Raw genomic sequence first — 14,223 nt, 5'->3', positions numbered from 1 at the left:
GACCAAAACTAGCACACCCATCTCACATGCATTCATAAAGCTCTTCCAGATCCAGCTCTTCCTTGGAGCCCTATACTGCTCTTATAGCACCTGCCTTTTATGGTCTGCATTGAGAGGCCTCCAAGTGCAGTAGGAAAGCTCATGGACTCTGGAGAACAGAGAGGTCCAAGTTCAAACCCAATCTGTCACACACTAGCAGTAGAACCTTAAGGAAGTTTCTTTACAAACTGTGAAGGGGGAAAACACCTTCCAAGGCTGTTGGAAGAATTAAGTGAAAAACTACATTTAAAGTACCGAGCACATAGTAAGTGTTCAATAAATGGAGTGCTTATAATCATTTTACAGTCATTTGTGGGTTTTTTCTATTTCTCTCTATTAAATTACAAACTCTGGAGGGTAGACAGTGTGAGCTTCATCTTTTTTAACTCCAGAAGGGCCTGAGATATAGGCCTTATTCATAACGGGCCAACAACTAGCTGTTGAGTGAATAAAATGGGCAGTTGCAGAAGGAATGGGACACCTCAGAGAAGAAGAGTAGAGCCAATCAGGAGAGGTAGGTAGAGGCAGCCAGTGGTACAGGACATGTAAATATGTAAAATATATATATAAGTATAAATTATATATATATATAAATCTATAAAAGAACCACTTCAGAAATAATTGCCCATTAGAGGGCAAGGAATACCATGTTCCCAGATCCTTTTGCAGAGGACGGAATTTTTTAAGCCCTGTAAATACAACCTGAGAGGGCTATTTTAGCAGGGATACTCAACTCAATGCAACTAAGAAAAAAATGGCAGGAAACCAAAGAAAGGAAATTGCAAAGGTTGGTGAGACAATGCGTTAACGAAGCGACACAATTGGGACATCCATGACTAGTTCAGAGCACCAGGCCACCTTAGTTTTAGAGTTTTCCCATGGAGTCTCTCTTGGAAGGGAAGCCACAGCACAGGGGTGCCCCTCTGCCCAAAGTCACCTGCTGTGGATCTTTGCAGGGGGCCGTTTCTTGAATTACCAGACCTGCCCACATGCCAGCTGTGGCCCCGCTTTTGGAGAGGCTCAAAAAAAAGGCCATTACTCTGTCTCCCAACATTGTTCCCTGAAGGAAGGGGAGGCCATTTTCCTTCACACTCACCCCTGGGATAGGAAACACATTTGCTTCCAGCTCTTCCCAAAGCTTCATTAGTTCCTTGAAACCCCACCTCCAGGAAATTTTAGCAAAGGGTAGAAAAGTCAACAGCTGGAAGAAATGCCAACCGCCCAGTTCTAGAGGCACAGCCCAGCTGTAACGGCCTCTTTGCTCTCCCTAATGGGCAAGTGTTTTCATGTGTAGCAAGGTCTCCTCCTCACAGGTCACCCCCTTCTGTTCTAACAGGATGAATCTTCCATGATCAGTCTGTTTGTGTGTATATGTGCATAGAAGTGTATTTTTTTATTTTTTTATTTTTATTTTTTATTTTTTTAAAGATTTATTTATTTCTCTCCCCCACCCTCCCCCACTCCGGTTGTCTGTTCTCTGTGTCTATTTGCTGCGTCTTGTTTCTTTGTCCGCTTCTGTTGTCAGCAGCTCGGGAATCTGTTTCTTTTTGTTGCGTCATCTTGCTGAGTCAGCTCTCTGTGTGTGCGGAGCCATTCTTAGGCAGGCTGCACTTTCTTTTGCGCTGGGCGGCTCTCCTTACGGGGTGCACTCCTTGCACGTGGGGCTCCCCTACCCAGGGGACTCCCTTGTGTGGAGGGGCACTCCTTGCGCGCATCAGCGCTGATGCATGGGCCAGCTCCACACAGGTCAAGGAGGCCCGGGGTTTGAACCGCAGACCTCCCATGTGGTAGATGGACGCCCTAACCTCTGGGCCAAGTCTGCCACCTATTTTTTTTATTTCTTGAGGAGAGAAGACTGTTAGAGTCAATGCGCCACTACAGCTCCACTCCAAGTAGAAAGTTACAAGCTCATGAGGTTCAAATCTGGAGGCCAAAGTGTACCAGAGACACTTCCTTCACATCTTCCAAAAGAGCATCAGTTTTCTCTGAGTTTTCAGCAATTTTATGAGACTAGCTACAATGACACTACATTTGAATGAATCACTCTGTTCTCTGCAATGCCAGGTATAGTTAATTCAGATTAACTGGACCCAGCTGACAAGAGTTGGTTTGACTGAATCATAAAGTATATTAAAAGAAATTGTTTTATTACCTTCAGGAATCTAGTGAAACACGCTAATAAATAGCCCCTCCGTATAAGTCTTTGGGAAATCTGTTTTAATGAATAGATGAAAATATTTTCTAATTTGGTCCATCAATTGTTTATATGGAAAGAGTTACCTGCCAGGTTCTTAAAGTTAATCAAAATGCTTCTCGTTTATACCACAGTATTTTTAGTTTAACAAATCCCGTGTTTATAAGTGATATAAAAGAAACTCTTCAACTTGTCGTGCCTCTTAGGGAAGTCCCAATTAGTGCCTCAGTGGCCCTCTGCTAGCATGAAATCAAGTGTCAGTGTGCTCGTCACGCAAAAGAAACATTCCAGCTTTTGTATGGGCTCTTCTAGTCAAGGGGCCATCCCTGCTCTTTGAGATCTTATGACACAATTCTTCCTCTCCGCCTCCAATCTACAAATGTTTAAGCGACTACCATGTGTCAGTCACTGTGCTAGGGACTGAAATAACCAACAATCTCACAGCACAGAAAGGGAGACAAACGTGACCAAGTATTAAGATCCGGAGGTGCAAGGATAGCTGTAAGAAGAGAGCACAGAGGTTAAAAAGGAGTCAGTTCACCGTGGGAGCATCAGAAGGCCTCAGTTAGGTTGATTCTTTGGCAGATGAGGGAAAGGGCAGCACATAAAAAAAACATGCCCGGGCATACAGCATGGCATGTTAGGCAAACTGCAAGTCATATGGCAAGAATGGAAATTACAACAGATAGGATGTTGTGGGAGGAGATAACAAAAAAGGGGTTACATTAGTGAGACTTGGCTGGAGAGGCCAGCTAAGGCTAGAGTGTAACCTACTAATGACAGTGCCTGCTCAGGTTCTGCATCCTTCATGAAATTACAAGCATGAAATGGTAAGTATGTAGAGTCCCGATCAAGGGGGAGCATGGGCTGGCTGGCATCATATGCGGAGCATCCTATTAGCAGCATCAGTGAGGCAGAAGGGTTTATCTGGTCCCAGTTTTTCCATCTTGGCCAGGAAGAAAACTAAATTTGTGATTTCTTAATTGAAATTTTAAAAAGCATTTACTTTCCAGGAGAGCCAGGTGAGAATGCACCAGTGACTCACCAATGAGACTGCATTTAAAATACAGCAGCCTCGGAGCCAAGACAAGTCCTGTGAAAAGAGACTTTCAGAACAAGATGGAACTGGATACTGGCCAAGAAGACTGGAAAAGCACACTATGGCCTCTTAAAGAAGTACAGCCAGACCTGTCAAGACACAGAGTGCCAATGGGAAGGAGCTTTAGAAATAAAATGTTAGGTAGATCAGTTATTACTGCCACATAAACCATACCAAAGTTCAGTGGCTTAAACAGCAATTTATTATTTCCATGATTCTATGCAATGTCTGGATAGTTCTTCTGTCTCCCGTGGGCTTATCATGCAGCTGCCTGCTGCTGGTGGGTCAGCCTGGTCAGCTGGGCCTCTTGCTCCTTATAAGATCTTCCATGACAGCCTGCTGCATGGCATGGCAGTTTCAGGCCAGCATCCCAAGAGGGTAAACTGGAAGTTGCAAGGCCTCGGAAGGCCTAGCCTCCTAAGTCGTATAACGTCACCTCTGCCAAATTTTATTAAGCAAAGCAAATCACAAGGTCAGCCCCAACAAGGGGGGAGGAAACAGACTTCATTTTCTGATGGAAGGAGCAGTGAAATCACATGGCAAAGGAGTATGCAATCTACCACAGAGGGCTGGAAGCCCAAAGCAAAAACACCTGTGGGTGGGGTGAGTGCAGAAGGGCTGAAAAGCAAAGAAAGCCTCTCCCAGGCTCCTGACGTGAAGAGCATAGGTCACTGGAAAAGTGAGTCAAACTTCCTCAGACTCGACCAAAGCCTTCAGTGACTGCAATTTAGAGGAGAATGATCTAGCAGAAAAGGCTTGACCCGGTCAACACAAGGGCCAGCAAGACAGCCCTAGATCAGAAGAGAACATACTGCTTACCCCCGCATCCTGCCTCTCTAATATAACTCACTTTCAGGGAGGTTTGGTTCAGGGATGATACATCCCTGTTATCACACTGTTCAGTAAGGTATGAATGCCAGAAAGACCTTCTATTTTTATATCTCTATCTGTTAACTCGCTGTATTCTCCCAAGCACCTGGTGAAATGAGATGGGAAATGAGGACTATCCTCCAGTACCTCGCAGGTTGCCTCTAGCAGATTGGCCAGTGCCTCCTGCAGAGGTGGTTGTCATTCCCCGAGGGTGTGCTGGCTTCAGTTAATTCACCAGCAGCCAAAGCTCTGAATAAGCCACGGGGGGCCAGGGTCCTCCATGCCAGTCTGAGGATGGATCAACTGCCCTGGCAAGGGCAGCTTATCGGTGCTTTTGGAAGCCGACCTTCAAAAAAAGTCCTCAACCTGAAGGCTCAGTGTAACTAACTTCACTATTAATACATTTGGTTAAGGGAATATTCAAAGGGTGGATATCACTTTTCAGTTTTGAAGTACTTTCACAATATGAACTATGTGGATCCTGATAATGTGGCAGTAGTAGTAATAGTAATAATAATATCTAACATTTACAATGTGCCAGGTACTATTCTATATCCTTTGCCTATACTAACTCATTGATCCTTCATTTTTCAAAAAAAATATTTATTCCTCCTCGCCCCCACCCGTTGTTTTGGGCTTGCTGTCTGCTCTCTCTGTTCATTCGCTGTGTTCTTCTGTATCTGCTTGTCCTCTCTTTAGCCAGCATCAGGAACCAATCTTAAGACCTTCCAGACTGGAAGAGAGGCACTCAATCTCTCGCGCCACCTCAGCCCCATGTCTCTTATTGTCTCTCCTCTGTGTCTCTCTGTTGTGTCATTTTGCTGTGCCCGCTCTCCATGTGGGCCAGGACTCTGGCATAGGCCAACACTCCTGTGCAGGCCGGCTTGCCTTCACCAAGAAGCCCCAGGAATCAAACCTTGGACGTCCTATATGGTAGACAGGAGCCCAAACGCTTGAGCCACATCCGTTGCCCTCATTGATCCTTATAATAACCCTATGAGGATAAATACTATTCCCACCTCTATTTTACAAATGAGAAACTGAGGGAAGAGATGTTACTACTTCCCAAAGTCACACAGCTAGTATGTGGAGGAGCCAGGATTTTAATCCAGGCACTTGGCTTCAGAGTCCATGTCTTTAAAGCAATAGACTATACTGCCTTCCAAAGATTACCATCCCATTATATTTAAGGCATAAACTGAGACAGAGCAGTTTGGTGACTTGCCTGAATTCATACAGTTCTACTACATCATGGCGAGAGGACAGATCCAGGCCTTCCCTCTGAAAGCTGAGCCCTATTACCGCGTGACACTTGAAGTTATCAGCCATTTCTATTTTAAAAGGTTTCCTCAACAGGAAGGATTACAGGGTTGAGGGTGGAGCCCAGAATGGGAGGCCAAAGGCAGCACCAATTGAATCTACTCCAGAACATGCCATCCTACAGCTAGGGAAAAGAAAATGGAATGTTATTTTGGAAATGCTAATATTTGTCTCGAAAAGACAATGACTGCCTTTAAGTGTAGACACGGAGGAAGGAGAAGTTATAGAAATGGGAACTGCTTAGTGAACCAACCCCAGAAGTCAGGAACAGGGGACTGGTGAAGAGAAGACGAAGGAAAGTCAAGCTCCCATGGTCCATTTTTTTTTAAGATTTATTTATTTATCCTCCCCTCTACCCACCCCGTTGTCTGCGCTCTGTGTCCATTCGCTGTGTGTTCTTCTGTGTCTGCTTGTCTTTTCATTAGGTGGCTCCAGGAACCGATCCTGGGACCTTCCGGAGTGGGAGAGAGGTGATCATTCACTTGCACCACCTCAGCTCCCTAGTCTGCTATGTCTCTTGTTGTCTCTCCTCTGTGTCTCTTTTTGCATCATCTTGCTGCGCCAACTCTCCACGTTGGCAGGCACTCCTGCATGGGGCAGCACCCCAGATGGGACAGCACTCTGCACAGGCCAGCTCACCGTGCAGGCCAGCTTACCTTCACCGGGAGGCCCTGGGCATTGAACCCTGGCCCTCCTATATGGTAAATGGGAGCCCAACTGCTTGAGGCACATCCTTTTCCCTTCCACAGTCAATTTATGAAGGTACCCAGCTGTGAATAAGGACAGAAGGCACAAACATATTACATTGCTTCCAGATGCCATTTATCCTCAATTCACTCTTCCAGGATAGCGCAAACTTCCTCTTCCCTGCTGCCTAGATTAGAAGCCCAAACTTTTGCTCTTTCCCTTTGGAGCCCTTCAAAAGAATGCAACTACTGACTCCACCAGCCTATCAAATGGGCTAAGGGCTACTTCACCCTGCCAAACCCTGGCCCACCCCAAGGCTTAGCACAAGAGTCCACTTAGGGAAGCAGATGTGGCTCAAGTGATAGGGCTTCCACCTACCATATGAGGGGACCCAGGTTCGATCCCTGGGGCCTCCTGGTGAAAAGGAAGAGAAAGTGTGCCTGCGCAGCAAGCCAAATGCCCACATGGTGAGCCAAACTGCTCACACAGCGAGCTGAGTGCCCATTCGAGTGCCTACATGGTGAGCCAAGTGCCTGCATGAGTGCCTGTTTGGTGAGCCAAGTGCCTGTGCAATGCCCATGCAGTGAGCCAGTGCCTGCGCAAATAAGTCACACAGCAAGATGATGATGCAACAAAAGAGAGATGAAGGGGAGAGTCAAGGTGAAGCACAGCAGAAACCAGGAACTGAGGCAGTACAGCTGACAGGGAACCTCTCTCCACATCAGAGGTCCCCAGGATCGAATCTTGGTGAATCCTAGAGGAGAAAAAATGAGAAGACAAAAAAGAGAACTGCAAAAAAAGAGAATAGCAGGGCAGAAGGAGGGGGAGGGGAAGGGGGAAAAATAACAACAAATAAATCCTTAAAAAGAAGAGTCTGTTTAGATGCTACAACTCCAATACTTGAACCAGTCCACAACTCCTGGCTCAGAGTGGTAGGATTGTGATAAAGGTTAGAGTACTTCCACTCCTGGCTGGAGCCTAACCTCTCAACTGTGGGAAGGTGGGGGTTTTACTCTCTAGCTCTGGCCACTGACAACAAACTATTTCATACAGACTAGGTCTCTCTCATCTTCTCTGGTCCAGTGCTCTTATCATTTCACATGTTTTTCTTGTAAGTATCCTCACTGGGCATTTGTATTAGTCAGCTAAAGGTGTGCTGATGCAAAGTACCAGAAATCTGTTGGTTTTTAAAAAGGGTATTTATTTGGGTAAAAGCTTCGAGTTACAAGACCCTAAAGAGTCCAACTCGAGGTTGATTTCTCACCAAAGTTGGTCGCCACGTGTTGAAGCAAGATAGTGGATGGTCTCTCCTTCCTTCTTCTTCTTAAGGTTCCTTGGGCCCAGGTTCTTCTGATCTCACCTGTAGGCTGGCATAGGGCTTGTCTGTCTTCCTGGGGCCATAGGATCAAAGTTATTCCTCTTCCGTGTCATGACAAAGTTCTCTCCTCTGGCATTTTTGGAGCTTTCTCTTTTCTCATGTATCTTCTTGGGTGTCTATTTATATAGTCCACCAAGGGGGCAGGGACTCAACCCTGAATTACACCCCACTGACTGTTCGAATCAAAGCCCTAATCTTAACATAATTTAGCTAAAGACATCTCAGTTGAATCTAATACAATCAAAAGGCATCATGCCCAGAGGAACAGACTAGTTTACAAACAATCTCTCTTTTTGGAATGCATAATCTGAAACTGCCACAGCAATGATAGGATTCAGAATACTATCAATTGCTTTGTGAACTGATGTGATATCTGCTTCTGAATATCATGATGGAATGGGGTCAGCAGATCTAGTTCCGGTCACCAGAGAAACAAGAGTTCAAGATGGAATAGGGAAGAAATAAAACTGTAGCTATTCTCAAATGCTGTGATTATCCACGACTATATAAAAACACAAATAAACAAACAAAAAACTTTAAGGAATCTACAGAACTCCTAGAATTACGAGAACTAATACATGAATTTGGCAATGTCAAAACCAATCATATTTCTATGCACTAATAATGTATAAATTTAAAACCAGAATTAAAAGATGGAATGAGGGAATAATAAAGTAGGATGCTGGGAGTAATCATTTGTAGAGAACTTGGCAGAGCACTTTCACAATCACCCTAACAGGAAGGAGGGAGCTGGGGAGCTTCATGAACACCTGCTTTCTCACCCTACCCCATTCTAAAATGCCCATAGGGGAGGGTGCCTCACATGAGGGAAATTGAAAAGGCTCTTCAGGTGATTTTGATCGCCTCCCAATAGGGAAGCAACCAGTCTGACTGGGAGCATCAGCATTACCTGGGAACCTGTTAGAAACAAAAATTCTACCCTCATTCCCACCACCTGGTTTCAAACTCTGAAAGTGGGTGTCCAGTGATGCATTTTAACAAGCCAGGTGATTCTGATACACACTATACTTTATTCAGAACAGCAAGTTCCATAGTTCATTCGGTGCCTGAGTGACAAAGGCTGCTGGAGGTTTGTAGCACCCTCTGCTGGTGCCCACCTGCCAGGGCCAAACACTGAACCCAAAACAAGGCTCTCATATAATTCTAGCTTGCCCATGATTTTTTGAAAAATCCATCTTAAAAGAAAAAGCCTGCTATTATATCCATTGCTGCTTGGTTTCATGTTGTGTTCTTCTTCAGTTGCATTCTCCCTTTCTCCTTCAACTCTACTGCAGTGTTCATTTCCTTGTATATCCTTCAGTTCTTCCAGGTTCCTAGACAGGACCCAGAAGAGCTTGATAAAACCCTTACTGATTACAGGCCTCAAGGCTTGACTCTCTTAAACTCAGAGACCTGTTGGGGCCTGACCCCCAAAAATTGGTTACCAGGATGTTATGCAATCTGGAACTTTCAGTGATCCCATAGAAATGGCATCCCTCAAGAGTAGCAATTCCTTTTTTAGATTGTGGATAATTCTGCTGTTTTAATTTCATTTCCTGAAAATCGGGGTTGGCTCATGAAAAGTTGTTAAACAACATGCTAAATGTAAAATGTCAACCCTCACTCTAAGCTTTCCCTGTTCATAGCATCAAATGAAGACTTCACTGTTCATTGAACAGTAAATCATTGAAGAACGGAGGTTGAACATTGTTGTACACTGTTAATGACTGTCTGTCTGATGTCCTACTTGAAACGCCATGATTGTTTATGAAAAGTATCTTTAATAAAAGCTGGATTCAGTTTGGCTTGGGAGAAAAAAAAGAGGGTGCATGGTTACTTTTGTGGTTGCACAGTGTCCTTATGTCTGTTCAGGCATAATTACAATCATGGTCACAGACAGTCCTCATCTGATATTGATATTCTATGAAATTATTTATGTTCAGTGGGGAAACACCACTGTCTAGTTGGTGGCAACTAAGTCAGTTGACAGTTGTCAGGGGTGCTTATTTCTCATATACTTATTTTCTATGTCCCTCACTGGAAAGCATAAAAATTGCCTAGCACATAGTAGGTGCTCAATAAATATTTAATAAATATTCTTTCAAAATATCTTTCATACCTCAGAGCCTATATATCTAAGATGGAGTCCTACATCTGGGACCAGTAAATTCAGGTCCTTAGAATGTCTCATACATGATGTGTTGGTTGGGCCAATAACAACTGCTAATGGACAGAGAGGTATTAATAACATTTACTGTGGGAGGAGGGGCACCCGACTTGCCTCAGTGGCAAACAGTGCGGCAAGAGGTGACACCGCCTCTGCCCACTGGGCCTAGACAAGGTGACCACGCCTGACTAGGCCTTTGCTGCTAACGGCTAGCCGGCACCGCCCTCCCCCTTCCTATCTCCCGCCTAGCCCAGCTCTCACTTCCCCTCCCCCCTCCCTTAAACCTAATCTCTTAGTACGCTGTTTGCCCAGCAACAGCTTACAGCCACCTATCAGCTTAGTAACAGTGTCAGCCTATCAAGAGTTAGCACATACTCTACTGGCCAATCACTAGCCCAATGCCAGAACATTGCCTTATATGGAAACAGCATTTGCCCTAGCCAATCAGAACCCACCACACCACTCCCCAATCCTATAAATCTGCATCCCCTTCCGCAATAAACCAGACTTGTGCCATCAGCCTGTCTCCACGACTCCTTCCTGGGTCGTGTGCCCTCCACGCCTTCGGAGCCCCCAAGGGAAGCCTCAGCGGCCGTACGAGGCTTTCTTCCCCACGCCAGGGACCCCTCTCGTCCCACAACGGGACCCCACTCGTCCCTTAACAGGGACCCCGCTCGTCCCACAATGGGACCCCACTCGTCCCGCAACAGGGACCCTGCTCGTCCCATCACAGGGACCCCGTTTCGTCCCTCAATTTACCCCTTACATAACTTTAAAATAGAAAGAGTAACTGAGTCTTCCTAGATTTTCCTTGGACTGGACAGGACTTTGCCTACTATAGGTACTCAGGGAGTAATTATCAGAAACACTGCTACTTTCCAATGGCAAGATGGCCAAGTTAAAAACTATGCTACAAATAAAATGGGACAAACACTCAATCTGTTAAACCATCTTCCTTTTCCCATTTCACAACTTATACCTTCAAAGACATGTTCAAGCCCTAACTCCTGGGTCCTGTTAGTGTGAACTCAGTGGGATCTTCAAGTCCTAACAATACCCATGTCCCCAACCCGTGTGTGGGGACTCATTTGTAGATTTGGATGAGGTCAATTTAATCAGGGTGGGCCTTAATACAGTATGACTGGAGTTCTTATATGCAAAGGAAATTTGGATATTCCATTAGTCAGCCAAAGGGGTGCTGATGCAAAGTACCAGAAATCTGCTGGGTTTTATAATAGATGTTTATCTGGGAGAGAAGTTTACAGGTACCCTGCCCTAAAGAGTCCAACTCAAGGTACCATAAAAGGTATTTTCTCACCTAAAGTCATTTACCACGTGTTGAGCAAGATGGTGGGTGACATCTGCAAGGGTTCAGCTTTCCTCTTCCTCTTTTTTTTTTTTTTTTTTTAACACCTCTTAGTCTTAAGAATCCATGGTCCCAGCTTCTTCAAATCTCTCCCTGGGCTCATTTTGCTCCTGACTTAGCTGTAGCTGTAGGCTATCAGGCTTATTCTCTTCCCAGGGCTTCTGCTGTGTCTACAGAGCAGTCTCTATTTTTCTGTGTTCTTCTGTGTATTTACTTCCCAGGGCTCCAGCATCAAAAACTCAAACTCTCTCCTCTGCTATGTCATTTACTCTATGCGTTCCCATCCACCAAGGGCCAAATCAAAGCCCTAATTTTAATTCAATCAAGTAAAAGTGAAAACTCTAAATGTAGTACAATCTAACATGCCCAGAGGAACAGACTAGTTTACAAACACAATCCAATATCTATTTTTGGAATTCATAAACAATGCCGAACTGCCACAGACATGGAAGTACAAGCCATAGGAAAGAGACATGTGAAGAAGACAGAGACTGCCAACAAGCTACCAACAGAACACTACAGACTTCAAAGGCATGCCCTTGATTTGGGACTTCTAGTCTTCAAACTGTGTCAGTAAATTCCTGTTATTTAAGCTAACCAGTCTGTATTTTTTGTTGAAGTAGCTATGGCAAAGAACACAGGGGCTTTTAACAAAATATATAACATAGAGATTATTGCCTGCTATTTTAGTCCTCCAGAAAGATTTGCATACCAATAAAGTTGTCACTATTCTACCATACCCTTTTATATCACTATTTCAAAAATACTTATGCAGCTTGCTTATACAAAAAGCAAATTAAGATATCTTTTTTTTTTAACCCATCAGATTAGCAAAAATAACAAAGTTCGGAAATATACTTTTAGCAATGTCATGGATTAACAGGCAAACTCATACCTTGTTAGTGGAAGAGTAAATTGGTACAACTTTTATAAAAGTTTACCTGAACATATCTAACAAAATTTAAAATGTACCAAGCTTCTGACTCAACAATTTCACTTTTAGGAATTTATTCTATAGATAAACTTACACATATGCAAAGTGACATGTTATTTATTTTGGCATTGTTTGAACAGTAAACAATCTAAATGTCCACCATACAGGGAATGGGTAAATTATGACATACATACTGTCCACCATTAACAAGAATACAGCACATCTCATTTTTCATGTACGTAAGTGGAGAAAATTTTAATAAAGATGTAAGAAAGATAAGAACAATTCTCGATATATGGGAGGTGGTCTGGTATCATCAGCCAGACTTTAGCGTTGCTAGAAGCTGGCCTGGCACTCACAGCTGAGTCTTATTTTTCTCCTGTTAAACAAAAAAAAATTCATAGAACATCAAACAAGGAAATGTTTGACCTTGATGGTTCAAAACAAAAAAAGCCTACTCTATAACCATGTCTGAATGCGGACAAAACATGAACTTTTGTCCAAATACAAAATGAACAAACATTTCCTTATCCTAGCCACACTAATATGAGTGACTGCTGCTTCTTTACCAATCACAGCTTTAGCCTCGATTCATTCCTGTCTTTCTGCTAACATTTATTGAGATATCTAAGCACAGAAATCCCACTGTGGTCCTGAAAGCATATGTTAAGTGTGAGAATTAAAAATTTAGAGAGGGAAGTGGATTTGGACCAACAGATAGGGCACCGCCTACCACATGGGAGGTCCAAGGTTCAAACCCAGGGCTTTCTGACCTGTGTGATGAGCTGGCCCATGTGCTGTGCTGATGCACGCAAGGAGTGCCGTGCCATGCAGGGGTGTCCCCCGGGTAGGGGAGCCCCACGTGCAAGGAGTGTGCCCTGCAAAGAGAGCTGCCCAGTGCGAAAAAAGTGCAGCCTGCCCAGGAGTGGTGCTGCACACACAGAGAGCTGACGCAGCAAGATGACACAACAAAACGTGACACAGATTCCGGGTGCCGCTGACAAGAATACAAGCAGACCCAGAAGAACACACAGCAAATGGACACAGAGAGCAGACAACTGTGGGGGGAGGGCAGTGGGGAAGGAGAGAAATTTTTAAAAAAACTAAATCTTTAAAAAAAATCTACAGAAAGCCTCACTTCCTTAGAACCTTGCCTCAAACCACCTACACCAAGCCCAAATCCTATGATAAAATTTTTCCAACATTCTCTTACTGAGTTGCCCTGTGGTTCCCCTTGGTGTGCATGCTCCCTCACTGTGATGAGCAATAAATCCAATTTGTTCAACTACAGGTGTGTTCTGGGTGGACTTTCACTGGAAGACACTGGTGCATTTTAAGTGAAATAAGCAGAGGGCAAAAAAAGTATATATAAAATACTATGATTTGTGTAAAATAATTAAAAATATATTTGTTTTTATATGCATAGAACACCTCTGGAAAAACACACAAGAAACTAGTTTTAAATGTTTGTCTCGCAGAAGGGGAAAAAATGGTGGGGGCATAGGGACAAGAGGAAAACAGACTTTTTAGTGTATACCATTTGGTACCATGCTCATGATTTATTTAAAATTAATAACTTCTTTTAAAGATAATAAAAATCACGGGTGCTACTCTGGAATCAATATTAAAGAAAGTTCAGAATCTTGCCTAGACCCTTGGGCTTATCAAATTTCTACATGTGAGAGTTCTACTACGTTGAAGTCCCTCAAATTGCATTGCGACTGACAAAATGCTCTCCAGGTAGGTCTCTAAAATCAGTTTTTGTGGAAAAATAGGTTCCAGTTTCATGTACTTTGCCTCTTCTTGATGAAGGCTGCTGTTTAGTCTGTACCCAAAAGCCAGTAGGTTCAGATATTCTCTTCAGAGTAGGATCCAAGGCTCTTAAGGCTGGAATATTAACAGGTTATGGTAGTTTTATATTTCTGATTCTGAGAAAGCCCTGTGAGATGAGACACATTAATTAGCATTTAAATATCATTCTTCCTTGGAGAGGCCTTAGAGGTATTATTAGGTCTCCAAAGTCAGCTGAGGGTTGTAACGAAGTTCTTGAGGTGCTCTCCAACCCAGCAGCCTCCTCTCAGCTCTGCCAGAGCCAGCCCCAACTCTACTTCATGCCTGGCAGCCCAGCACTCCAACGCATGGATTGGGTACATGGCCACAAGAAAGTCA

The sequence above is a fragment of the Dasypus novemcinctus genome, chromosome 6 (assembly GCF_030445035.2).
Source record: "Dasypus novemcinctus isolate mDasNov1 chromosome 6, mDasNov1.1.hap2, whole genome shotgun sequence".
In the NCBI taxonomy this organism is placed as follows: Eukaryota; Metazoa; Chordata; class Mammalia; order Cingulata; family Dasypodidae; genus Dasypus; species Dasypus novemcinctus.
This window is presented reverse-complemented; position numbering follows the sequence as displayed.